Here is a 9,575-nt window from a genome sequence, read left to right as displayed (position 1 = left end):
TGTTCCATGCTGATGAATACCGCTTGTGGGTATTGGCTGACCACGCCTGTTTGATGAATTCAGAAGCGTCCGCCGAAAGGCCAGGGACGCGCCATCTGACCCGGAAACTCGCCACACCACAAGTGGCAGTTGACCCGCGTCTATTAGAGGATGAGGGATCTTGTGAGGATCCAGCAACAGATTCCAACTCTGAGGGAGGAGGACCGGTACAGCACAAGACATTCCCAACACCATCGGGAACCATGCTTGTGCTCTCCACAAAGGTGTTACTAACACCAGTTCCGCCCGTTGTCGCCTGGCTTGGGCCGGGACCCTGGTGATCATGACAAAGGACGGGAAGGCATAACAAAGGACTTTGGGCCACGTCTAAAGAAACGCATCCGAGGCCAGAGCCTCCGGATCTGGGCGCCAGCTGTAGAACTCCGGGAGTTGTTTGTTCAGACGTGACGCAAATAGATCCAACTGACAAGGACCCCATAAGAGGTTCAGCATCCGGAAAACTCGAGGGTGTATCCGCCAGTCGCTGTAATCTCGCAGGTAACGGGAGTGCCAATCAGCTACTTCGTTCCTGCGCCCCGGGAGATATTCTGTCACCACCGACAGTCTGTGTTGCAGACAGTAATGCCAATAATCTTTGGCAATTTCCGCCAGAATATGAGACCTCGTACCTCCCAGCTTGTTCACGAATCGCACCGCCGACACGTTGTCCATCCGCAGTAGGATGCAACAGTCTGTCTTCTGTGGGAAAAGGCTGCGGATGGCGAACAAACCTGCCAGCAACTCCAGGCAGTTGATATTGAGAGTGAGCTCCTCCGGAGACCAGCGGCCCCCGTTGAGATCGGACCGCAGCGGGCACCCCAGCCCCAGCGGCTGGCGTCCGATTCGATCACCACCGCGAGTTTCGAGCCAAAGATGGCTCTCCCATTCCACGACTCCATGTGATCTAACCACCATAACATCTCCAACCTCGCGTCCTCTGAAAGAGGAATCTGTTCGGCCTTTGCGGAGATGCTGGATCTTCAAGCGTAGGAGTGCGCGATAGTGAAGGGGACCTGGGAAGATTGTTTGGATCGACGAGGCCAGTAACCGCACTACTCGGGCAATGGACCTCAAGGACACAATCTGCCTGCTCACAATCAACTTCAATTCTCTCTTGATCGCTCTGATCTTGTATGAGGGAAAGAGAAGCTGGCAGCTGCGGGAATCCACCTGAAACCCCAGAAACTCTATGGATTGCGGAGGGGTCAGGACTGATTTCTGGGAATTCACCATGAATCCCAGGCTCTGAAGGAGATGGATGGACCATTCCAGATGAGTAATCGCCAGCTGAGGGGACTGCGCCTTGAGAATGATGTCGTCTAGATAGACGATCAGTCGCACCCCTCGCGCGCGCAGGGACTCTACCACTGGGCGAAGGAGTTTCATGAAGCACCAAGGTGCTGACGAAAGTCCGAAGGGAAGGACCATATATTCGTAATAGACGCCTTGCCAGAGAAACTGAAGGAAACGCCGATGCGGGGCGTAGATGGGAACGGATAAGTACGCGTCCTTTAGATCCAACCGGACCATCCAATACCCTTCTTATAGAAGATCGCGTAGCAGATGGACGCCTTCCATTTTGAAATGGCGGTAGACGATCCACCCATTGAACTCTTTGAGATTCAGGCCCAACCTGGACCCACCCACTTTCTTCTCGACCAGGAATGCATTGCTAAGGAAACCCTGAGGGTGACATTGAGTGACCGCGATCGCCCCTTTCGTCAGGAGGGAATTTATCTCTTCTGAGATAAAGTTCTGATCTAGTTGGGAAAAAATTAGGGGGAGGGGGCGGAGAGTTTGGGAGGGTGTCTTGTACATCTCCCGCTTGTACCCTTGCACCGTCTCCAAGATCCAAGGATCTTGCGAGAGGGCGCGCCATTGTTGTTGAAATAACTGAACACTTTCCCCCAAGACCACTTCTGAACATGGAATTATTCTCACCTGTAGATCTGGCATCCTGCTGATTTCCATGGTTGCCACCGAACCGTCCCCTGCGGAACCGGTTCCCCGCCCTTCGTGAAGGATAGAAGTTTGGATTGCCGGCGGAGTTGTCTTGATAACCACCTCTGTGGTGTTGCTGGCTACGTGGGGTGCCTTGGTTGTTTCCTCGGCCGAACGACCACCCTCAACTTCATCCGGCCCTGATGAAAACCGGTTTGAAGGCTCGGCGAAGAGATTCTTGAGCCTTGTCCAGGCCACTAACAGTGGCCACGAATTTGGTCAGCTCTTTTATAAAAGGTTGGCCGAAGAGGAGACCTTGGGTCACAGGACCTGCCTCTGACGAGGATAGCTCAGCCAATTTAGGGTCCAGCTTGAGGAAAATAGACCTCCTCCTCTCGCTGGACATGGCAGAATTGGCGTTGCCTAACAGGCACACCGCCCTTTGGGCCCAACCAATGAGGGCATCTGGATGTATCGGTGTTCCAGATTCCTTAGCCTGGAATCCCATCTCCAGGATTTTTGTTAGGGGGCCTGAGAGGTCCAGCAGTTTATCCTGGCATGACCGCCAGGCACGGTCTATGCCTTTTTTGGGATCCTTGGCGTACTTTTTTAGATAAGTGAGCATAGTCGGATCCACCTCAGGTGTTTCTGCGACCCGAGCCGCCAGATCAGGTCTGGGACATTCCGACCGCAGCCGGGCTCTGACGTCTTTATCAAAGGGTTGGCGGAGGTGGGACTGAATGTAGTCCACCACCTCTTGCGGCGGGAGAGTTGGGGTGGACAATGTCCGTTGTTTCAAAGTTTAACACCTTGGGTTGCGGAGGCTCGATATGATGCTCCTTCCTGAGCTTTTTTGCTGGTTTAGGACTCACTTCCTCACCCGAGTCCGTGTCGGTGTTGGGGGAGGGTGAGGTATCTCCCTAATCGCCGTGGGTAGACTCCGTCGGATCTGCTCTCGCGACATATGCGTGGTCATTGGCGAAAGCCTTGGAGAGTAGTGCAAAATCCTCAGCATGAGGGTTGGCAGCCTTGGTCTCTTTAGCCTTTTTATGCCCGGGTGCAGCCGGGATCCATCCTTGCTGTATGGCATACTTAACAAACAGAATAAGGGAGTACTCCCAGATGACAGAGAACTGTCTTTAGGATATTGGCATGAGGAGTAGGTGAAGAAATAATCTTTCTTAAGAAGACCCCTCACTCACCAACCTAGTTGGTGACATGCTTCATCATCGGGGTCCTACCCAGATAGCCGAGTGCCATCCGGGTGTGCTGCGACACCTGACTACAGTGGAGCTGGGTTTTTTTTGGGGTGAATAGTGAATTTAAAATAAAAATTGGCCAGATTTAACCCAATTGAGAATAGTTTAATCTAGGGTAATTTGGACAATGATTAAAAATTAGTGAAGATACCACGAAAAGTTAAATTGACCTATGGAATCTTAATAAAAAGTGAAAAAAGTGTATTGCAGGTCTACATGTTTCAACCATTAAATCGCTATTACTAAGGTTTTCGTCAGGACCATAAAAGCATGACCCGGGAGGTGCACACTCGCTAAGGTGTGCCCTGTCCACGGTCAGTAGTACAAGCCTAACCCGTTACACACGGTTAGGAAAACCTTTCTCCATGTTGTTGAAAGGAAAAAATCTGTAAAGAAAGCACAGACGAACACAAGACAAACATATAAAAATACATACAGTCGTCATTCTGTTCGCACAATCAATACTCATAATAGTTGCCAATAGAAACCGTGTCAATGTCACAGTCGTGAAATAGCAGACGAACTCCATCGGTGGTGAATGTGTGTGTTCACACAATCACAAACATATTCAATGCAGGCGATCAGTAATCACACATCAAGAACAGTAGTGAATATCGACCAAACACAACTATTCAATCCACACTCATGCGAGTCTCAAAGGAGTGGGCGTCTATGTACTCTAAAAAGAGTATAAGTATACTAGTGCACCAGTATAACCAAAGGGTAAAACGGGAAATATCCCGATAACCCTGGTTAAAGTGAACCCACGCATAACTGAAATATAGTGGTGGGTGAAAAGCCACAACCTCACTTGATGCGGAGGGCATGCCGCTAAAAACGAAATGAATTTCAAGATCGCTTAGCGTGGTGAGACGTTTAAAAGATGTGATAAACCCACGATCGAAAGTGAAGAGGAGAGGGGAGCGCGCTTACTTTGAGGGCAGGGTTCGCACACCTCAAGGGAGACGGGATCACTCGATTTGTGATTTCAGATCTAGATAAAGGGAAAAATGTTAAATGTGCATTAAGCAGTATCAGGCATGCTTAAGCGTGCTTAGGGAGTCGCTACCGCACCAATGTACTCACTCAGACCCACAAATCGATAAGCGTATTAGCCTAGCGGTGATCGGTCCAGTCCCCCGATGGAGAAGTCCCCGGACTGCGTCTCGCTATTGAGGAGAAGGTTTCCGGGTCACGTGGGGGGACGCTTGCGTGCAAGTCATGTGGTACGCAAGACAGCCAATTTCCTTTGGCAGCGTAAAGCCGAACAATAAAGTTACACTCACATTAAGCAGGTGACAACAAGGAATGTGCTTCAACATTTTAAAAAAACCTTTAAAGGAGAATCAGCAAGGTTGATAATAATTATTTGTACATCCGGCAAGCTGGAAGCGTCTATGTGATGTAATAAACCAGTTGTTCCAAGACACGGCAAAAACGCTCGATAATTACCAATTGTGAATGCTGGAAACAAGGCTCAAGTTGTATGGTAAAACACTGTACTACCACTAAAAATGGAATAATTCAATGTAGAGATGAAGAAATGATATGTTTAGCTCATCACAACAGTATTACAGGGAATATCAATAGAGATCCAACAAAGAATGCAATAAATCCATGTTGAGTTGAAGAAGTCATTGGCTTATCACAGCAGTACTACTGCAGAAAAATATTCAGAATTCGGTGGGGATACAACTACGGGGGTATAATGTAAACATTACAACGCACCATATAGTACAGATGTGATGGGTGAGCCAACACTGTTCAGTCACAACTGGTAGTGATCTGGGACAATCAAAACGCGCATAAAATATCCGCGTGGAATGGCTCATTGATTCTAAGGTGTATATATACTGTCCAATCTAACACATCTTAGGCTCTGAAATAAATTCATGCCAGAATGAACTCTGAGATCATATACTAGAGTACTGTACTTCAGATAATAAATAAATAACAGGTGTAATAGTTAAGTAGCAAATGGCATAAGTCCATATAGCAATCTATATACTTATCTTGTTAATACAGTGTTCCAGGGAATATTCTCATTAAGGCCATTCGTGTGGGTTGATAACCTATACACCCACCTTTGTTCCTTTTCAAAAAGCCTCTGCTGTATATTACAACCAGCTTTTATTTGTTCGATGATGGTCCATCGCATGTCATTTGTGGTATGGTTGTTTTCAAGGAAGTGTTCTGTTAACTTGGTCGTGACCCTTTTACACCTGATGTTACTACGGTGTTCACAAATTCTCTGTTTTACTTTCCTTGTTGTCATCCCAATATATCTGAGATTGCACGGGCACCTAATCAGGTAGACCACGTTGGTACTATTGCAATTCGTGTGCGTCCTTTGAGTCCAAGTCTTGCCTTGTTCCAAATCGAGAGTTTTTGTATTACTGGTTAGGTGGCAAACACTGCAGTTACCACACGGATAGTGGCCTACGATGTCTGGTAGTCCCCAGGCATTCAATACAGTTGGCGGATTCACCTTTCCAGTTGAAGTAGGACGGGTATTCACCAACGTATCTTTTAAGCTCCTTGCTTTTTTGAATGAAAAAAGGGGCTTCTCCCAGTGTAAGTTGCCAGTGTTAATAATTGACCAATGCTTGTTGATGGATTTCGTCATCATGTTAGATGCTGTATTGTAAGTCGTTACACAGGTCAGGGGAAGTTCATTTTCTGGGAGATTCTTTGGTTCCAGGAGAATTTCTCTCGGTTGGTTTCTTGCTCGTTTTTGACAATTGTAGATAATTCTCTTAGGGTAATGGCATACTTATTCAGGTGGCGCTTAAGGGGAGCAATAGCCCGCACCAGGGCAGAGTTCACAGAATGCTGCACACCAGCATCCAGGGCCTCCACGAGGTCCAGCTCTAGGGAGCTTGACGGCTCTTCATAATAGTAGTCATCCTCATAACAGTAGTCCGCCATGGTAGGGTGGACGGTACCAATTATACTCTGGTAATAGAACAGAGGAGTAATGGGGGAGAGGCACAACACCAGGCAAGCCAGGCTAGACAGCCAAACAAAGTTCAGGAGTGGAGGGAGGGCCTGCCTGTACCAAAACCTCTCTAGGCAGTGCCTATGCAGAGTTATACAGCCCACAGCACAAATAAGCTTTGGGCGTCACTGGGGGCACAAAATACACGGCCTTTATTTTTCAAAACTGCTGGTTTCCCGCTCTGATCAGCGCCGTAGCGATCGCGGAGAAATTGACAGAATAAAATGGCCGCCGCGCATGCGCGGTATCGGCCGCCCGTCAACACAGAAATAGGACCTAGCGCGATCATGACGCGCGGTCCTTGAGCCCCCAACACTCCCGCTCTACTATACACAGACTAGGGCGACTCGACTCCCTTTTTACTGCACCCACAAACAGAGGCGGAAACCAGGGGAAAAGCGGGCGAGCGGGCTCGGCGCTGCGAGTACCACCGCTTCAGGTACGCGTCAGAGGCGAGCCCGCCAGAGCGCGAGCGCGCGTTATAAAATGCCAAATTTACAATCAGACATCATATACCCTGAACATAAATGCGCAAATACAGCGGGACAACACTACTGGAACACAATCAGATATCATATACAATGAGCATAAATATGCCAAATACAGTGCGGTGCCCCCAACCCATACACCACTAGTGCTAGAAAAGTAGTAAGGGAGAGGCACTTAACTGACTGCGGAGCAGCAAAGAAAGAGGACGTGTGTGCTCGGTTGGTTACTATATAGACACAGTCTCTATGGTTATGGAGTACAGAGTGCTCATGGGACTTGTGGTTTATTATGACATACTGAATAAAAAAGATCGTATTTTATTGGATGCTGTAATAAAGCAAAGAAAATGAGAAGCATAATCGGAGCCTCTGGTCCTGACATAGAATTCCTACATTTTGTTCTGATTATATTTGGCACGCGGAAGTGTCAGCCGGAACTGAGGATTGCCGGTTGTAGAGTCAGTTGACTCTGTGGCTCCTGCTGACCAGCGGCCATCTGTCGCGGGCGAAGTTTTCTGATAATAAATCTACGTTTCTCCACTGGTCTCTCTATTCCATTTCACCATAAGTTGTGATCAATAGTGACCTTTCACTTTAGATGCTCTGCAGCAGTTTCAAGATATTTTTAAACCTCCTCGTAGCTCAAAAGGATGTAATGCCTAATATATCAGTTCCCACAGACTTTATTGATTAGTGTAAGTCGTGAGAAAGTGGCACTCTACGTGTCACACATTTGTCATGGAATGTCACTCATAAGGACACTGAAGCCATGAAAATGTCACACATTAGCCATCTAAAGCACAGATCTTCATTCTGTGGGGCGTGACCCTGAGGGGGGCCCTGGAGTCCTGGGAAGGGGGTCACGCATTTCCAGGCCTCACTTCTGCCTGGAATCTAAATCATCTGCTCTTCTTTGTGGAAACTGTAACGCTTCATTCCGGTGTTTAAAATGCTTCAGTAGAAGTTAATTGAGTCTCCTCTGCTGTGAAAGGAAGAGGCTGGACAGACAGGTAAAACAATCCTTCATGCCAGGTAGCCTGAATAAAATGCAATTGTGTGTAAGTAGTTAATCTGTAAATGTAAAGGGTGCTTGGGAGCAATTCTGGCTTTAATTGCTTTGTGATGAAAAAAAGATTCGTTTTTGTTTTGGGTGGTAGTAGGAAGGTTAACAACTGGGCTGTGAAGTGGATGCTTTTAATCATAATTTACACAGAGCTCAGTACCCCTGAGGTGGTGTTGAAGGGACAGTTATAAAAAAATAAATCATCACTTATCAATCAATCAATGAATCATAGTATTTGTAAAGCGCGCTGCTCACCCGTGAGGGCTCAAGGCGCTGAGGGGGGGGAAGGGGGGGGGGGGGGGGAGTTTCGCTACTGCTCGAAGAGCCAGGTCTTGAGGATTCTTCTGAAGGTGAGTAGGTCTTCGGTCTGCCGTAGGTGGGTAGGTAGGGTGTTCCAGGTCTTGGCGTCGAGGTAGGAGAAGGATCTGCTGCCGGAGGTTGTTCGTTGGATGCGGGGGATGGCGGCGAGGGCGAGGCTGGCGGTGCGGAGCTGGCGGGTGTGGGTGTGGAAGCTGAGTCTGCTGTTCAGGTAGGCTGGTCCGGTGTCATGGAGTGCTTTGTGTGCGTGGGTGAGGAGTTTGAAGGTGATCCTCTTGTCGACGGGGAGCCAGTGTAGGTTTGTCAGGTGGGGGGTGATGTGGCTGCGGCGGGGGACGTTGACGATCAGTCGGGCAGGGGCATTTTGGATGCGCTGTAGGCGTCGTAGCTGTTTGGCTGGGATTCCTGCGTAGAGTGCGTTGCCATAGTCCAGCCAGCTGCTGACGAGGGCCTGTGTCACCGTTCTTCTTGTTTCGGTCAGGATCCACTTCTAGATCCTGCGAAGCGTGCGGAGGGTGTTGTAGCAGGAGGAGGAGACGGCGTTGACCTGTTTGGACATGGAGAGGGAGGAGTCGAGGATGAATCCTAGATTGCGTGCGTGGTCGGTGGGTGTCGGTACTGTCCCCAGAGTGGTCGGCCACCGGGAGTCGTCCCAGGCCGAGGGGTTGGGTCCGAGGATGAGGACCTCCGTCTTGTCCGAGTTCAGTTTCAGCAGGCTGCTCCTCATCCAGTCGGCGATGGCCTTCATTCCATCGTGGATGTTGGTTTTGGCGGTGCGTGGGTCCTTGGTGAGGGAGAGAATGAGCTGAGTGTCGTCGGCGTAGGAGATGATGTTGAGGTTGTGGTGGCGGGCCACTTGTGCGAGGGGGGCCATGTAGAAGTTGAACAGCGTTGGGCTGAGGGAGGAGCCCTGGGGGATGCCGCAGATGATGTCGGTGGCTTCGGATCGGAAGGGTGGGAGGCGGACGCTCTGGGATCTGCCGGAGAGGAAGGATGTGGTCCAGTCGAGGGCCTTCTCTTGGATACCGGCTTCTTGGAGGCGTGTTTTTAGAGTGCGATGGCAGACCGTGTCGAAGGCGGCCGAGAGGTCCAGGAGGATGAGGGCTGATGTTTCGCCGTTGTCTAATTGGCGCCTGATGTCATCTGTGGCGGCGATGAGGGCAGTCTCGGTGCTGTGGTTTCGTCTGAATCCGGATTGGGACAGGTCCAGGATGTTGTTGTCTTCGAGGTGGCGGGTCAGTTGCATGTTGACGATTTTCTCGATGACCTTCGCCGGGAACGGGAGCAGGGAGATGGGCCGGAAGTTCTTGAGGTCCTTGGGGTCCGCCTTGGGCTTCTTGAGGAGGGCGTTGATTTTGGCGTGCTTCCAGCTTTCCGGGAATGTCGCTATTTCGAAGGAGATGTTGATGACCTTCCGTAGTTGGGGGGAGATGGCTGCGTCTGCCTTGTTGAATATGTGGTGTGGGCAC

The sequence above is a fragment of the Triturus cristatus genome, chromosome 4_2 (genome assembly GCF_964204655.1).
Source record: "Triturus cristatus chromosome 4_2, aTriCri1.1, whole genome shotgun sequence".
NCBI classification, from domain to species: Eukaryota; Metazoa; Chordata; class Amphibia; order Caudata; family Salamandridae; genus Triturus; species Triturus cristatus.
Note: the sequence above shows the minus strand (reverse complement) of the source record.